Genomic DNA, 18,108 nt, shown 5'->3' with positions numbered 1-18,108 from the left:
GATTTACGATTTGAGAACCCTCGCTCTTGAAATGCATGAGAATTTTCTCATAGAAACAGATTCCTCTTGCCAAATAGATTCCACTTGCAAAAAATCTTCTAGTTACATTTCTCATCTGAGTTACTGAAACAAATAGATTTTAAGTGTCTGGCTGGCTCAGGGATTGCATCCTATTAGAAGGTCAGAACGGAAAAAAGATGGGTGTTAGCAGTGTTCCTGGAAGAATAAACTTGAAAGTGCCTGGGGAGACTCTGGGTTCCACTTCTTATCCGATATCCTGCAGTCTCATTTTTTTTTTTTTTTTTCCCTCACTCTCAGTATAGTATCAATTCTGGCACTGAGTAATTCTCTCTAGGTGTCTCATTAGAGTGAAGACATCAATATTAAGAATTTCATTTTTAATTTTAGCATTTTGATGGAGCTTTTGCCTCCCCCCACCCCCGGCTTGATTTTTTTTTTTTTTGATGACTACCTGTAATAATTTCCAGAACAAGGCTGGCTTTGTTATGTTTTCCTTCATCTTACCTCACCTGGCCTAGATAATATGCATTCCAAATTGTATTGAGAGTTTGCAGTGAGGCCGCTAAGCAACGGGCCCTAACAGCTGGGTCATTTTCTAAGACTCAAAGGACATGACTTCAGTTTCCAGGTTTGGTTTTGGCTGGCTTGGTGAGTGCTGACATTTAACCCGTTTCAGCCTGTGCGCTTGGAGATGATTAAAGTTCCTGCCTGATTCATAACTTAGAGGTGATTGAACTTGTAAACTATTTTGAGGCCTTTTTTTCCCATTCATTTATTCAAACAAACATTTATCGTTGAATGAATGGTGACTTTGATTTAAAAACACTCTACCGACATAAAACACTGGCAGTTTGTAGATAGCAGGTTTTTTTTTTTTAATTTGCTCTCCTAAAGGAATTTCATTACCAAATCCTTGTGAATCTTGAACCTCAAGAAGAATAATCTTGCCTTTGTTGGAGTTTTAAATTTAGACTAATCAGACAATCGTGAAGCATTCTGTTCAAAGCATTCCTTTTAGGCAACCCACTTATTATACTCTGCTCTTAAGAAGAGATGAATTTGATTAGCGTTGAACAATTCAGTTGGTGTTTTTGCATAGCTAAAATCAGGGAGAAATTTTCAAAAAATTGTACCTGCTGTTTAATAGTATTCTATAGTCAACTTTTAATTATCTGTACTGATGGAATATAATCAGTGATGTGTGTATTCCAAAATCATTTCCTTTGGCTTTAGGAATCATTGTATGATGTTTTCATTCACTTTCCATAATGGTTCTGCTCAACTAGTATTAAGATGATGCCAAATTCTTTATGCGCACAACTCATCACAGGAAGGAAGGAAGGAATGGGCCAAAAGTATACTAAGGGTTAGGGAAAGGTCAACTGGAATTTTTTCATTTGTTACTGATAATACACAGAAGGAATCAACCCAAGGTTATTCATCTTGATTATTAGATAGAAAGTAATGGCCAGTAATTCACTTCAGTTGCATAGGGAAAAAGGCACAATAAGCCACTAACCAGATTTCCATGCTCGTATATTTTTGTTTCCCAGTTCTGCGTTGTGAAATTTTCTAAAAGTGAATCTGCTGAAGTCACACTCCAGTAACCACTACAGCGGTAAACACTCAGTTTCGTGATCTCCAGAATGTGCTCTGCGCATTAGCAGTGCTCCACGGAGGCCTTGTGGGGAAACAGAAGGGCTGGTATCCTGACCTATTCATGTTTCTAAATAATGTCCCTGTTAACTTGCATTAGCTATTTCTGTTTATTATTAAAAATCCCTCTTTCCTTCCTACTTGTACAGGTTAAGCTTATTTTTATGGGCAGCAATTATAGGAGGAAATTTGGGGAAAGTTTATGTTCTGCATAGTGGCCTTTCGCGTGTGTGTGTTAATTATTTTTAACTGCTCTGGTCTTCATTGCTGCGTGCAGGCTTTCGCTAGTTGTGGAGAGCAGGTCTACTCTCCAGTTGCAGTGCTTGGGCTACTCACGCAGTGGCTTCTTTTGTTGTGGAGCACAGGCTCTAGAGCATGGGCTCAGTACTTGCAGCGCTTGGGCTTAGCTGCCCAGCGGCATGTGTGCAAGGAGATCCAACCAGTCCATCCTAAGGGAAATCAGTCCTGAATAGTCATTGGAAGGACTGATGCGGAAGCTGAAACTCCAATACTCTGGCCACCTGATGCGAAGAACTGACTCTTTGGAAAAGACCCTGATGCTGGGAAAGATTGAAGGTAGGAGGTGAAGGGGACGACAGAGGATGAGATGACTGGATGGCATCCCTGACTTGATGGACATGAGTTTGAGTGAGCTCCCGGAGTTGGTGATGGACAGGGAGGCCTGGTGTACTGCAGTCCATGGGATCGCAAAGAGTCGGACACGACTGAGCAACTGAACCAAAATGATGTGGTATCTTCCCGGACCAGGGATCCAACCCGTGTCCCCTGCATTGGCAGGTGGATTCTTAACCTCTGGACCACCAGGGAAGTCCCATAGCGGCCTTTTGGATTTCTAAAGTGTTCTCAGCCTAAAAATATATTTCAGCATCAGCCTGCTCTAGAGCCCCTCACCTCCTGCCATTTTTAGCCCTCTGTGTGGTCCATTCGCCTGAGAGATTGGTGAGATGGCTTGGCTCATGCCTTGGAAGTCAAGGTTGGCTGGCTCTCTGAGGTGAGTAAGGGGCGGCCCCTAAGTGTGGAGGTGCTGATGTCTAGGAAAAGAGAACCATCTCTGGATGTACACCTTGGTATGGGGCCTGTCCTCAGTAAGTTCTCCGGAAAGTCTCTAGCCTCAGTGATCTGGCCCGTGGGTCAGTGGGGTCTGATTGACATCATTGGGCTTCAGCAAGTTGGAAGCTACATTTAATTTCTTCTACTCTCTTGCTGCCTGCCACCTGCTCATGGCTTCACCTAATCTATACCCTTGCAGGTGACCCTATAGGATGGCTGTTCATATGTACCCAGATACTTCGTCTCCCCAGCTGGACACCAAGCAATGGAGAGCCTTGGGAGGGGCTGGGTGTGGCTTTTGGTAAAGGCCCATTTCTAGGTTCACAGTCTTGTCGGCCAGTCCACGTTGCAAATGAATGTCAGTCTACAACCACCATGTGCCCTAAGCAGAGCTGACCCCAGCACATTTGTGAAACAGGTCCTGTCCTGGGTCCCAGGTGGCTCTTTCTCCTGCCACCTCCTTCTCCATCTTTGCTGACCTCCTTGTTATTTCCACATCCGGAAGCTAGTATCCTCATTCGTTCTCAGTTGTTCCCCTATTATGACCTGCTCTGTTAAAAAAAAAAAAAAAAAAAAAGCAGAGGAAAACTAATGTCTGAATGTCTGCTATGTGTGTGGTCTGGGCCATGGACTTTTATGTACTTTTAATGGAACTTCATCTTTGAACCAACCTTCTGAGACAGGTGTTTGTCTCATTTCAAAGCTGAAAAACTTGAGAGTCAAGCCAATAAGTAACTTCCCCGAAGTTACAGAGCTGGAAAGTGGTAAAGCTGGGATTTAATACTCCGCTTTAATTCAAAACTTGTTCTCTTTCCACGTATGTTTGTATGTGTGTTTCTTTTTTTGGATGTCTGGATAGTCTATTTCCAAGACAGCGTATTATCCTGAAATTTGAAGAGAGAGAGGGAGGGGATGTGTAAACCAAAGGAAAGACTCTAATGATGGAATTTCAGGTATCCTTGAGTTTTGGGGAGGCTGTCATCTTAAAGCCACACCCCAGTGGTATACAGCCTCTGCAGGGTGTGACCAGCTATGTAACATGCATCAAAGCATCATTCTTAACTGCTGCTTTTACTTAATCCTAGCTGCCCACTGCTGCTATTTCCAGCATAGTTTAGAACTCACCAGCTTCACTTGGCTGTCCCTTGGCCAGGGTGTGTGCTTTCCTGGTTTTCTAATAAAACTTTAACCCATGGTGGGAGCTGAATATTTTACTTCCAGCCACCTCTCTCTGATGCTGGGAAAGACTGAAGACAAAAGGAAAAGAGGGCCACAGAGGATGAGATGGTTGAATGGTGTCACTGACTCAGTGGATATGAGTTTGAGCAAACTGGGGGAGGTGGCAAAACACAGGGACCCTGGTGTGCTGCAATCGGGGGGTTGCAAGGAGTTGGACACGACTTGAACCAACATCATCTCTTTCAGGATGAATTTGGCAACACCGCCATTTAGGAATATGCTACACCTTACATTGAAAATAGATTTATGTTGCTTATCTGGGTCCGCAATGACCTGGATCATGAAAGACATTCTTCTCAAGGAAAACATTTTCCTGCCCTACTCCCTTGGTTGTAACCAACAAAAGGGGGCCTTCCACCCATGTCGGCAGGGCTCAGGGGCGTGGGTGAACACATCTGTCTTCCACCTTGGAGACACCGCTGACGAAGTTCCCTTACAAAGCCCGAAGGAATTTTCCTCCTTCCACTGGAGGTGCTTATAACCTCTAATTTGCTCACCATGCCTCTTGTAGAAGGGAGTAGGAGCTCAAAGCACTGGCAGGCTGCCACGGAGCCGCCTCGGGATGGTGTCTTAGAGCTGAGAGGCTCGCTGGAGGATGCTGGTATGCAGATGGGAAGGAGGAGGGATGCAGGTTGAAACAGCAGCCCACAATCCCGCCTTCTGCCCTGCTCCCTGGAAGGTGTGCGTCTGGGCCCAGGGGACAGCCAACCAGGGAGCGGGAAGGGGCCGCGTGGCAGTAAGTGAAGGAGAGGAGGAGCTAAGATCAATGAGCCTTGGTCCAGCGCTGCAACAGTGCTTTCGCAAGATCTATTAATAAATACTTAGCTTTTTTTTTGTGCTCTGTGCCTGATAGTGGAGAACAGAGCGCTTGTGGGAGACTTGACCTCGCCCCTGTCTTGCCCTGGGAAAGGGCTGCCCTTTGTGCTGCTGTAGGAGTTGATGGCACCTCCACCTGGTGCTTTGGGCATGACCTCATTTCCCATAGGAGCTTAAAGGGATGGAACGGGGAGGACTAATTAGTCCCTCATTAAGCACTTACAAGTGAAGTACAGGAATTCTCCTGAAAAGATGATCTAGTCGTTGAATAGAAAGCCAGACGCACTTTTATCATAACATCAGAATACAAAGTCATTTGAAATAAAAGCTTTTTGTCATTGTGGCAAATGACAATGTTTTAATAGAATTTTTACATATCAGTGTAACAAAGGGATCCTGTAAAATGTGATGATTTTAGTGTTTTTGCAGATCTTGAGAGCTGTTTCATAATCTGGAATTTCACCTGCGGTTACAGACACATTTTTTTCCCCATCCTATTTGTGGGCATCCAGTACCATGTTCTTAGTAGAAAATTGATGGGAGAGGTTTCTTGACCAAGAAGGAAAGACTGTTCTCTTAATGTTGCCTGGCTAAGTTCCAGCTCTCTGGCCTAAAAAGAGGCAGCATCACTAGTGTGATTAATGTAAGGCCCCTTGGCCCTGCTTAATTTAAACAGTTTAAGAACCTAGTAAGAAGCAGAAGACCTCACCGACAGACAAATATTCTCCAATAGGTGGCTTGGGCACTACTAACATTAACTTGTTTGTTTGACTTTTAATCACATCTAGACGTTCAGAGACACTCATTGTATAGGTGAGGAGTCCCCGACCTCTGGGATCTAATGCCTTATGATCTGAGGTGGAGATGATCTAATCATAATGGAAATAAAATGCACAATAAATGTAACACACTTGAGTCATCCGGAAACCATCCCCCCTCCACCCCAGTCTGTGGAAAAGTTGTCTTCCATGAAACCGATCCCTGTTGCCAAAGAATCTGGGGACCACCGGCGTAGCTAAAGGTGCGCAGTTCCTCCTCCTTTCCTCACTGTCTGCTTTTCATACATCTCCCTGCTTGTTGGGGTTGTGTGCATGTGTGTTAAGTCACCTCAGTTGTGTCTGACTCTTTGTGGCCCTATGGACTGTAGCCCATCACGCTCCTCTGTCCATGGGATTCTCCAGGCAAGAATACTGGGGTGGGGTGCCATGGCCTCTTCCAGGGGATCTTCCCGACCCAGAGATCGAACCCGCCTCTCTTAAGTCTTTACCAGGCGGGTTCTTTACCACTAGTGCCACCTGGGAAGCCCTTGTTGGGGTTAACCAGTAAGAAAGAGACCAGAATGGAGAAGTGATGCAAAAACATGGTCAAGATGATTTAAAATTCAGAGAGTGGATACTGCCAATAATAAAAGGCCACGGGGAAGAAACTTGAAACAGTTGGCAACAATATTGGCCGAAGCTGGCTAGGTTTCACTGACCATTGCCCTGGTCTCTGTTCCTGTTAGTCAAAGAAGGTAGACTAGTTACCCTTCCAATTAATTTCTGGGGCTGCTGTAGTGTGGTCCTGCCGTTGTACCAGAAAAAGGTTCTGTTCATTGTACTCTTTGCCCCTCCTCTTGCCCTCTATTTGCTAAGTCTACCCTCAGACCCAGCAGGTCTGTAGATACACGTCGGGGAAAGATTAGAACTGGATGATCTGGACCTCAGACCTGGAGTTCAGTAGACTCCAGCTTTGACCTTGGTCTTTGGGAGAGGGAAGAAGCCTTTTACTCTAAGCCTAAGCCTGGCAAAACCTAATTACAGGGATTTTCTTTTTAAAAATTGCTATTCTAACATAAAAGCTCATGAGGTTTTAATGGCTATTTAAAAAAATATTTATATTGTCAGTTGTTTCACTTGCTATTATTTTCTCCCATTCTGAGTGTTGTCTTTTCTCCAAAGTATACAAGCAGCTCATGCAGCTCAATACCAGAAAAATAAACAACCCAATCAAAAAGTGGGCAAAAGACCTAAACAGACATTTCTCCATAGAAAACATACAGATGGCTAATAAACACATGAAAAGATGCTCAGCATCGCTCATGATTCAGTTCATTTCAGTTCAGTTGCTCAGTTGTGTCCGACTCTTTGTGACCCCATGAATCACAGCACGCCAGGCCTCCCTGTCCATCACAAACTCCCGGAGTTCACTCAAACTCATGTCCATTGAGTCAGTGATGCCATCCAGCCATCTCACCCTCTGTCGTCCCCTTCTCCTCCTGCCCCCAATCCCCCTCAGCATCAGAGTCTTTTCCAATGAGTCAACTCTTTGCATGAGGTGGCCAAAGTACTGGAGTTTCAGCTTCAGCATCAGTCCTTCCAATGAACACCCAGGACTGATCTCCTTTAGGATGGACTGGTTGGATCTCCTTGCAGTCCAAGGGACTCTCAAGAGTCTTTTCCAACACCACAGTTCAAAAGCATCAACTCTTTGGCGCTCAGCTTTCTTCACAGCCCAACTCTCACATCCATACATGACCACTGGAAAAACCATAGCCTTGACTAGACGGACCTTTGTTGCAAAGTAATATCTTTGCTTTTCAATATGCTATCTAGGTTGGTCATAACTTTTCTTCCAAGGAGTAAGTGTCTTTTAATTTCATGGCTGCAATCACCATCTGCAGTGATTTTGGAGCCCAAAAAAATAAAGTCTGACACTGTTTCCCCATCTATTTCCCATGATGTGATGGGACCAGGTGCCATGATCTTCGTTTTCTGAATGTTGAGCTTTAAGCCAACTTTTTCACTCTCCTCTTTCACTTTCATCAAGAGGCTTTTTAGTTCCTCTTCACTTTCTGCCATAAGGGTGGTGTCATCTGCATATCAGAGGTTATTGATATTTTTCCCGGCAATCTTGATTCCAGCTTGTGCTTCTTCCAGTCCAGCGTTTCTCATGATGTACTCTGCATAGAAGTTAAATAAGCAGGGTGACAATATACAGCCTTGACGTACTCCTTTTCCTATTTGGAACCAGTCTGTTGTTCCATGTCCAGTTCTAACTGTTGCTTCCTGACCTGCATATAGGTTTCTCAAGAGGCAGGTCAGGTGGTCTGGTATTCCCATCTCTTTCAGAATTGTCCACAGGTTATTGTGATCCACACAGTCAAAGGCTTTGGCATAGTCAATAAAGCAGAAACAGATGTTTTTCTGGAACTCTTGCTTTTTCGATGATCCAGCGGATGTTGGCAATTTGATCTCTGGTTCCTCTGCCTTTTCTAAAACCAGCTTCAACATCTGGAAGTTCACAGTCCACGTATTGCTGAAGCCTGGCTTGGAGAATGTTGAGCATTACTTTACTAGCGTGTGAGATGAGTGCAGTTGTGCGGTAGTTTGAGCATTCTTTGGCATTGCCTTTCTTTGGGATTGGAATGAAAACGGACCTTTTCCAGTCCTGTGGCCACTGCTGAGTTTTCCAAATTTGCTGGCATATTGAGTGCAGCACTTTCACAGCATCATCTTTCAGGATTTGAAAGAGCTCAACTGGAATTCCATCACCTCCACTAGCTTTGTTCATAGTGATGCTTTCTAAGGCCCACTGACTTCACATTCCAGGATGTCTGGCTCTAGGTGAGTGATCACACCATCATGATTATCTTGGTCGTGAAGATCTTTTTTGTACAGTTCTTCTGTGTATTCTTGCAATCTCTTCTTAATATCTTCTGCTTCTGTTAGGTCCATACCATTTCTGTCCTTTATCAAGCCCATCTTTGCATGAAATGTTCCCTTGGTATCTCTCATTTTCTTGAAGAGATCTCTAGTCTTTCCCATTCTGTTGTTTCCCTCTATTTCTTTGCATTGATCGCTGAGGAAGGCTTTCTTATCTCTTCTTGCTATTCTTTGGAACTCTGCATTCAGATGCTTAAATCTTTCCTTTTCTCCTTTGCTTTTCGCTTCTCTTCTTTTCACAGCTATTTGTAAGGCCTCCTCAGACAGCCATTTTGCTTTTTTGCATTTCTTTTCCATGGGGATGGTCTTGATCCCTGTCTCCTGTACAATGTCATGAACCTCCATCCATAGTTCATCAGGCACTCTATCTATCAGATCTAGGCCCTTAAATCTATTTCTCACTTCCACTGTATAATCATAAGGGATTTGATTTAGGTCATATCTGAAAGGTCTAGAGATTTTCCCTACTTTCTTCAATTTAAGTCTGAATTTGGCAATAAAGAGTTCATGATCTGAGCCATAGTCAGCTCCCAGTCTTGTTTTTGCTGACTGTATAGAGCTTCTCCATCTTTGGCTACAAAGAATATAATCAATCTGATTTCGGTTTGACCATCTGGTGATATCCATGTGTAGAGTCTTCTCTTGTGTTGTTGGAAGAGGGTGTTTGCTATGACCAGTGCGTTCTCTTGGCAAAACTCTATTAGTCTTTGCCCTGCTTCATTCCGTACTCCAAGGCCAAATTTGCCTGTTACTCCAGGTGTTTCTTGACTTCCTAGTTTTGCATTCCAGTCCTCTATAATGAAAAGGACATCTTTTTTGGGTGTTAGTTCTAAAAGGTCTTATAGGTCTTCATAGAACTATTCAACTTCAGCTTCTTCAGCATTACTGGTTGGGGCATAGGCTTGGATTACCATGATATTGAATGGTTTGCCTTGGAAACGAACAGAGATCATTCTGTCGTTTTTGAGATTGCATCCAAGTACTGCATTTCAGACTTTTTTGTTGACCATGATGGCTACTCCATTTCTTCTAAGGGATTCCTGCCCACAGTAGTAGATATAATGGTCATCTGAGTTAAATTCACCCATTCCAGTCCATTTTAGTTCACTGATTCCTAGAATGTCGACGTGATTAGAGAACTGACATGTCGCTCATGATTAGAGAACTGCAAATCAAAAGTACAATGAGGTATCACCTCACACTGGTCAGAAACAGCCATGATCAAAAATCCTACAAACAATAAATGCTGGAGAGAGTGTGGAGAAAAGGGAGCCCTCTTGCATTGCGGTGGGAATGTAAATTGATATGATATGAATGTAAATTGATTTGATAAAGCACTATAGAGATTCCTTAAAAAGCTATAAATGAAGCTCCCTTGAAGTGAAAGGGAAAGTGTTAGTCACTCAGTCGTGGCTGACTCTTTGCAGCCCCGTGGACTGTAGCCTGACAGGCTCCTCTGTCCTTGGAATTCTGTAGGCAAGAATACTGGAGTGAGTAGTCATTCCCTTCTCTGGGGGATCTTCCCAACTCAGGGATCAAGCCCAGGTCTCTTGCATTGCAGGTGGATTGTTTACATTCTGAGCCACCAGGGAAGCCCAAGATTATCGTATGACCCAACAATCCCACTATTGGGCTTATTATACCCTGAGGAAACCATAATTGAAAACTACACATGTACCCAATATTCCGTGCAGCAGTGTTTATAATAGCCAGGACATGGAAGCAACCTAGACATCCATTAACAGATGAAGGAGTAAAGAAGCTATAGCACATATATACACAATGGAATATTAGTCATACAAAGAACTGTATTTGAGTCGGTTCTAATGGGTGGATGAACCTAGAGCTTATTTTACAGAGTGAAGTAAGTGAGAAAGAGAAAAACAAGTATCGTATATTAACACATATATATGAAATCTAGAACAGTGGCACCAATGAACCTGTTTTCAGGGCAGCAGTGGAGACGTAGACATAGAGAACTGACTTGTGGACATGGTGGGGGAAGGACGGGGCGGGATGAATGGAGAGAGTAGCATGGAAATGTTCGTTACCATATGTAAAATAGAGAGCTAATAGGGATTTGCTGTATGGCTCAGGGAGTTCAGGCTGGTGCAGTGTGACAACCTAGAGGGTTGGAATGGGATGGGAGATGGGAGGGAGGTTCAAGAGGGAGGGGACATAGGTGTACCTGTGGCTGATCCATACTGACATATGGCAGAAAGTGACACAACATTGTAAAGCAAAAAAAAAGAAAGTAAAAATTATTTTTCTGACTTTGCTGGTCTTAGCTGGCATACTCAGGATCTTCCATCTTCTTTGTGGTATGTGAGATCTTTAGTTGCAGCATGTGGGATCCAGTTCCCTACCCAGATGGGTTCCACTGTTTGCATAATACAAAAGATAGGGGGGATTAAACAGTATTTTCCAGTTTTTTGAGGTATAGTTGACTTTCAGCAGTGTGTATGTGTAGGGTGTATAGCATAATGGTTTGACTGTACATGTATCGTGGAATGATTACCACGGTGTTTAGTTAACAATCATCATCTCATATAGACACAAAAACAAAAAAGAGAAAAAAATTTTTTTTACCTAGTGATGAGAACTCTGAGGATTTACTCTCAAGTTTCATCTATGTCATACAGTAGTGTGAACTTCAGTCATCCTGTTGCACATTATTACCTTTGGAAAATAAAAATTTTTTAAGGTGATAACATAAGTGAGAAATCTCTCTGTTGCTCCCATATTTTACCCTTTTCATATCATAGTCCCTTTTCATCATCCACAGTGTTTTGACATCACACGGGGTGCTTAAAAGATGTGGTCCGACAGGGAAATCCCTGGGGTCGTTTTGGCTGGCTGAGGATATAAGATGAGGCTGACAGAAGCCTTCTGCTCCTCTTCCTGCGTAATGCCTAGAAAATCTTGGGCCATGGAGAAAAGAGAACCCATTAAGGGAGGTTTGGTGTGACCTCCTGGAAAATCCTTAGTTATTGTCCCAACGGTGACGAATGGTTCCGAATGTGGACGATCAGCCCGGATCCTTGTTAGGAGGAACTTGTTCTTTTGCTGCCCACTGTGCTTTTCAGAGCAGAACTAGCCTTGAGTGAGGTGGGGCTTTGGCATGTGTACGATGATGGCTTAGGTAATGCAGCCAGGCAGATATTTGCAAAGGCTCAGTCTTGAAAAATTATAAGGGGATATGTGAGAAATTGATCCATGCGGGAGAAGAATGACCATGAAAGTGGAAAATGTCCATCAGGCCGGGTGTGGTGCTTCTCTGAATGCCTAAGTTCTCTCCTGCTCGGATGCATCATCGCTGAAGTGCTGGCTGGTCTTGGGAGGGAAGGACAGACGTCTCCAGGGAACCTCTCTCTCCCCGCCCCCGCCCCCGCCTTACTCTCCAGCGGCTGCATAGGGTAGTAGTGCGTGACGGGCAGGCGTGGTGGATGTTGAGTCTTCCTCTGGATTTCCATTAAACGAGTGTGTGGAATCAATACCCAGCTGAACGTTTGTCCTGAGAACACCCAGAGGCCCCCTGTGTAGCTTGGTATTTTTCAGACCGATTCTCAGACGGGAAAATGTGCAGAATGTCTATTTTCTAAAATAGTTCCAACATCTTTTATGTGATGCTGATGCATCTGGAAGTGAAAATGCTTAAGAGTTTCATTTCACTAAAAGTGAATTTTTTTTCTTTTTACTTTAACCTCTAACTTCAGATCACAATTTAGGGACATTTTCACCATAGTCTTAAGAGTATCCGGATGTGTGTGTTCATTGACACATCGAACCAGTCTTTTCTGAGAATTTTTATGTTCAGAGGACTGTGCAGGCTGTTATGAGAAATTCGAGCCCTGATCAGTGACTCTAAGCATCTCAGAGTCTAGAGAGGGACACAGATCATTCATTACATGGTAGGACAAATACAGTATATGTGGAAGCGTTTCACCAAGGAGGTGATATCTGAGCTGAATCTTAAAGGAAGAGTAACATTTGAATGAATAAGAAGGGCATTCCCAATTAAAGGACCAGCATAACTAAAAAGAAATTTTGCCTTGTAAATTCCTAAGCTTTCACTAGATTTTATGGCACTAACACAAGCATCACAATAATGAAATTATTCAGAAAGTCAGAGAAAAATTATCTAAGTAGATTTAAGACTTTTCTTTTTTTGCTAAATTTATCTGTCCTACTTTTTCATCGTAATTATGTTGCAAGTACACTAGATTTGCATCATATTAAACTGGTTGATAGTTGTAGCCAGTGAGTAGAATTATAACTCAGTTTAAAATCCTACTGGTAAAACAATTAGGAATTTAGCATTTAAGTAAATGTAGGTAGTTTAGTGTTTAGATAAATTTATGTAAATTAGAGTTTGGGGTTAACAGATACATGCTCCTATATAGAAAATAGATAATGAAGATCTACTGTATAGCAATGGGAACTATATTCATTATTGTGTAGTAACCAATGATGGAAAAGCATCTGAAAAAGATATGTATATGTATGTGTGTAAATGAATCACTTTGTTGTACATCTGAAACTAACACAACATTGTAAATCCACTGTATTTCAATAAAAAAGGAAGTTAGCATTTTTATAACATTTCCCTTCTGTAACTCTATTACTTCTCAGAAGATGGGTAAGCCACAATTAGAAATCTGGCTTGCTTTGAGTTTTATTATTTATCACGGAGATAAAAATGAATTGAAAATAGAAATCTCAAAATACAATGATAGTACTTTATATTTCAGTAGCACACAGTATATATAAAATAGTATTTATTATTTAAATTCAGCCTGTATGCAATAGAAAGAGCAATATAAAACTAAATTATAAGTTTGCTTTGTAGAATAAACTATTACCAGTACATTCTGCTCAACTGTGTACTGGTAGCATTTGTAAATAGTTCATTCTTATGTTATTTCCCCCCTCAAAGAAAACAGTTGCAAAATTTTCTTGCTTCTTTTCCCTTCTTTGCATAATCTGTTAAATTTTAGCAATTCTAAACCAGAATAGCACGAACATTTATGGTGTATTCATTAGACAAATACATAATATTTATAAAGTCTGTTTAGTAATTAAAAGAAATAGATGAATATGTATCACTTTCTTGTTTTTTTTAGCAAAAGAAATAATTCACAGCAAGTGTTTCTAATTATTTCAGCTAAATATTTATAGTACTTGAATGATAATATTTGTTGTTTCTGTCATTTAGATTTTATAGATAACTTTTGGACAGACATACTTCTTTTCTGTTGGAGTGTCTGTACCTCTGCACATACATTGCAGATTACTGAAACAATGCTGGCCCTTCAGCTGCAGACAGTAAAACTCTCCTTTATCCTCAGTTTACTGAAGGCCTCTCTGATAATCTCTCTATGGCCTTATGGAGATGCTAATGCTAATTAATGTTTTAATAGGAAAAAATGTTAGCAAGTAAAACTGTTAAATTTGAAGCATGAATTGTAAATTCAACTTGGTTGCCCTAATGATAATGTCCATAAAGTGCTTCCAGTATTCCGAACTCAGTGCCAAATATTTTACTTATATGTATGTAATATATGCTGCATAGTCACTTCAGTCATGTCCGACTCTATGGAATGTAGCCTGCCAGGATGCCAGGTTCCTCTGTCCATGGGATTTTCCAAGCAAGATTACTGGAGTGAGTTGCCATTTCCTTCTCTCTCTCTATATATATATATATATAAAATGTATGATAATATTTAAAATGTATAACTCTGGAGCTTTACACATATTTTATATATATAGATAGATAGATAGATATAAAATTTTTACTTACACATATTTTTTCCCTACTATGTGAGTGTTTTTATGCCCATTTTACAGATGAATTTGTAATCATTATTCATCACAACATATAATAATACTTTAAATATACTATATCAATAGTGTATTTAAAATATGCAAGTCTGCAGCTTCACACATATTTCATATATATGTATATATATATATGCACATGTATGTATATATATATATATATGGAGCTTCCAGGTGGCCCTAGTGGTAAAGAACCCTCCTGCCAATGCAGGGGACATGAGACTGGGTCGGGAAGATCCCCTGGAGGAGGGCATGGCAACCTATTCCAGTATTCTTGCTTGGAGAATCTCATGGACAGAGGAGCCTGGCAGGCTATAGTCCATAGGGTTTAAAAGAGTCAGACATGACTGAACACACACACATACACACACATTTTCTTTTGTTCATTCAGCAGATGCTTATTTATTGAATATCTATGTGCCAGGCTGCTGTGCTAAACTCATGGGGAGAGTGGAACAAGGCAATACCTACCCCTTCTTGCCTTTAAGGGACTCAACAGTGTCCTGGGAGGGATGAACTTGCCTAAGACACAAGTACAAGAAAATATGATAATTGCTTTAACAAGAGTTGGTACAAGGTGTTATTGGGCATGAATTTGAACAAACTCTGGGAGACAGTGGAGGACTGAGGATTCAGCAAATTTTTAGTAAATGCCTATAATGTACACAGAATTGTGTTGAAATAGGATAAAAGCATGGGCAAGAACTTATACAGTTGTGCCTTCCTGGAACTTACTAATTGGTGAGGGAAACAACCATTCATCAATGAATTTAACAACTTACTAAATTAGTAAAAATTAATTTTATTTAAATTAAATTAATTTTAAAAATTTAATTAAAAATTTCAAAAGTAAAATTACAAATGTGATCAGCATAACCAAGGAGAGAGTGATTCTGTAAAGTATGTAGTAAGGGCTACTGGTACTGATCCCTGATGCTGGGAAAGATTGAAGGCAAAAGGAGAAGCGGGCGGCAGAGGATGAGATGGTTAGGTGGCATCACCGACTCAATGGACATGAATTGGAGCAAATTCTGGGAGATAATGGAGGATAGAGGAGCCTGGTGTGCTGCAGTGCCTGGCGTCTCAAAGAGCCCGGACAACTTAGCAACTGAATAACAAGTGGGTAGTGAGCTGGCTGAGGAGGTGAGGAAAGGCATCCCTGAGGAGAAAAGGACTGAGCCAAAGGAGGAAAGAGTACATGGTTATTTGGTGAAGAATATGCGTGATTTGAGGGGAAGTCTCAGCAAGGAAGAGGACATGTGCAAAGACCCTGAGGTCTAGGAGAGCAAGGTACTTCCCAGGAATTAAAAGTAAGCCAGGAGAGCTGCATGCAGGCTAGAAAATAATACAAGGGCTGGACCACCCTGGGCCCTGGGGGCCATGGTCAGAATCCAAGCTCAGTAGAAAGCCATTGCCATGCTTTAGGCAGGCTCTGAGGATGGGCTGTAGGGTGGCGGGGTGGGAACAGGGAGACCACTTGGTAGGCCAGTGAATAGTCCAGATGAATCGTGATGGTGGGCAGCCTGGAGCAGAGGTGGTGGTCAGGGGAGAAGGGGAGGGTGGCAGATTCAATGACTGGATGGTTGGATAACTCCTTCGTCAATGACATTTTCGAGCGCATCCCTGGTGAGGCATCGCGCCTGGCGCATTACAACAAGCGCTCGACTATCACATCCAGGGAGATCCAGACCGCTGTGCGCTTGCTGCTACCTGGGGAGCTGGCCAAGCACGCTGTGTCCATGGGCACTAAGGCTGTCACCAAGTATACCAGCTCCAAGTAAATATAATATGCCTAGCCGCTGTTAACGGAGAAGGCAATGGCACCCCACTCCAGTACTCTTGCCTGGAAAATCCCATGGACAGAGGGCCTGGTGGGCTGTAGTCCATGGGGTCGCTAAGAGTCGGACACGACTGAGCGACTTCACTTTCACTTTCACTTTGAAAAAGGAAGATGTTACGGTTCCGCCGGTACCATTGTTAAGGAAACACAGGAGAGGGCAGAATCCTCTCTGCTTGGATCTCCGGAAAATGTCAGGGAAGAACGGATAAGTCATCAAAAGGGATTGAGATTGGAGATTGGCCTTGAAGAATGAGTAGGCATTTTCTAGTTGGCAAGAGGGGAAAGGTATGATAATCAGAGGGCAGGGCATGTGCAAAGGCACAGGGGCATAACCAGAATAGCACAAGCAAGTAGCTGCAAACATTCATAGGTATGAAAGGGAAATTAATATGTGACCCGTAAATAACTATGTTGGTTTCTTGATACGCTCATCTCTATTTTGTGCCCAGTCATTGTAAGACCTATAGTAGGTAGAATTTGTAAATAGGTTAAAATGTTTAAATGTTTTATTTTTATTCCATAGGCATAATGTATAGAAATTTCTGTCTTTACTTCTGTATTTTAAATGAGGGATTCACATATGGCTCTTGATTTTATTATCTGCCTTCTTTCTAATAAAATTTAGTCATTTGGGTAGGACTTAGAGTTTAGGTTTTTCCTTAGTGTTTTGGCATCTGGATCTGGGGTTGATTGACATTTTAAATTTATTGAAATAACTATGAATTTACTCCTGATGGAAATAGGAAAATGTTGATTTTGATTTTGCTTGGAAACTAAGATCAAAGGACAATCCAATCCAAAAAGAGTTACTAATGCTAAAACTTAGGTGACATGTCAACTCTGGGGAAAAATAAGGTGATGTTGAATTAATACTTGATGTGTTTATAGTAAGTACAAGAGTGTTGATAGATCAGTTTTGGAAAAATCTATAGCACTGAAATTATTAGCATGGCTTTGTGTGAAAGATAGTGGCTTAAAATACTGCCTTTAACATCTGTTAGCCGTACAAATGCCCAGTTTTCTTGTCAATAACAGGTAATAATGATTTTTCACTACTTCACAGGTTGTGGTGGAGCGGGGTGCCAGGAATATAGTCAGTGTTCAATAAATGTCCATGATGACTTTGACGATCAGTGATTCCAGGCTTCACCTGAGTCATCAACAGAGAGGCACTGTTCCGTTTCAAAAGTGAAAGTCAGGCTTCTATGTAAATACATGTATCGAACTTGCTTACCTCTGTGGTTAGGAAAAAAATCTCAGAGAGCATCAGATTCAGTAATGTTTATGACATTTTCTGCAGAAGAATTGTTTCTCATTTCTCTGAAGTCTTGAGATCAATAGGCAGAGAAGGAGGGGAAAGAAAAGAGTATTTTGACGGTGTTGTTCCTAAGGTCAGGAGATGCGGTGGGAAGCAATCCCTCAGCAGAACCCGAGGACCTACCATGTTTCTGCTCGCTGAGTTTTTGGCATTCTGAATTAAGAACTGTGGTGTATGTGTGTGTGTGTGTGTGTGTGAAAGAGGGCGAGAGAGATTATGCAAATATGTTTCTCTTTTCTGAGAATTCAGCTCATGTGAATGAAGACTGCAGAAAACAGCCTAACTTAGTGGGAATGTTGTTTTTATAATTACAGGTCTAGGCTTTTCACATTGACCTTCTCTGCTGCCTCCCCTTCTGCTCAAGCAAAATCTGTCTGAGAAGATCTGATGGGAAGGAACTAACTGCTTAGGACTCTCCCTTGTGATGAAAGCACATGTACAGGTAAATATCTCTGGCATCTTTAACCTAAAATAGCTCTCATTTCATTGTAAAAGATCCAAGGTAGTCGTGGGGATGCTTACATACCTGTTCGCGTGCACACTCACACACACACACGCAAAACAAACACACATCTGCAGATTCACGTGTTCTCCACCTCTGTATT

General features: G+C 41.9%; 1 protein-coding gene across 10 annotated transcripts in view; it reads left to right on the top strand.

The window, feature by feature from the left end:
* Positions 1-18,108, top strand: part of ATXN1 (ataxin 1) — a 415,565-nt gene that overhangs the window by 148,063 nt on the left and 249,394 nt on the right. For all 10 annotated transcript variants that reach the window (XM_055570690.1, XM_055570680.1, XM_055570687.1 and 7 more), the window contains one exon: positions 17,818-17,945. The gene's annotated coding sequence lies outside the window, so the exon portion shown is untranslated. The remainder of the gene's footprint in view (positions 1-17,817; positions 17,946-18,108) is intronic.

The sequence above is a fragment of the Bubalus kerabau genome, chromosome 3 (genome assembly GCF_029407905.1).
Source record: "Bubalus kerabau isolate K-KA32 ecotype Philippines breed swamp buffalo chromosome 3, PCC_UOA_SB_1v2, whole genome shotgun sequence".
In the NCBI taxonomy this organism is placed as follows: Eukaryota; Metazoa; Chordata; class Mammalia; order Artiodactyla; family Bovidae; genus Bubalus; species Bubalus kerabau.
This window is presented reverse-complemented; position numbering and strand designations above follow the sequence as displayed.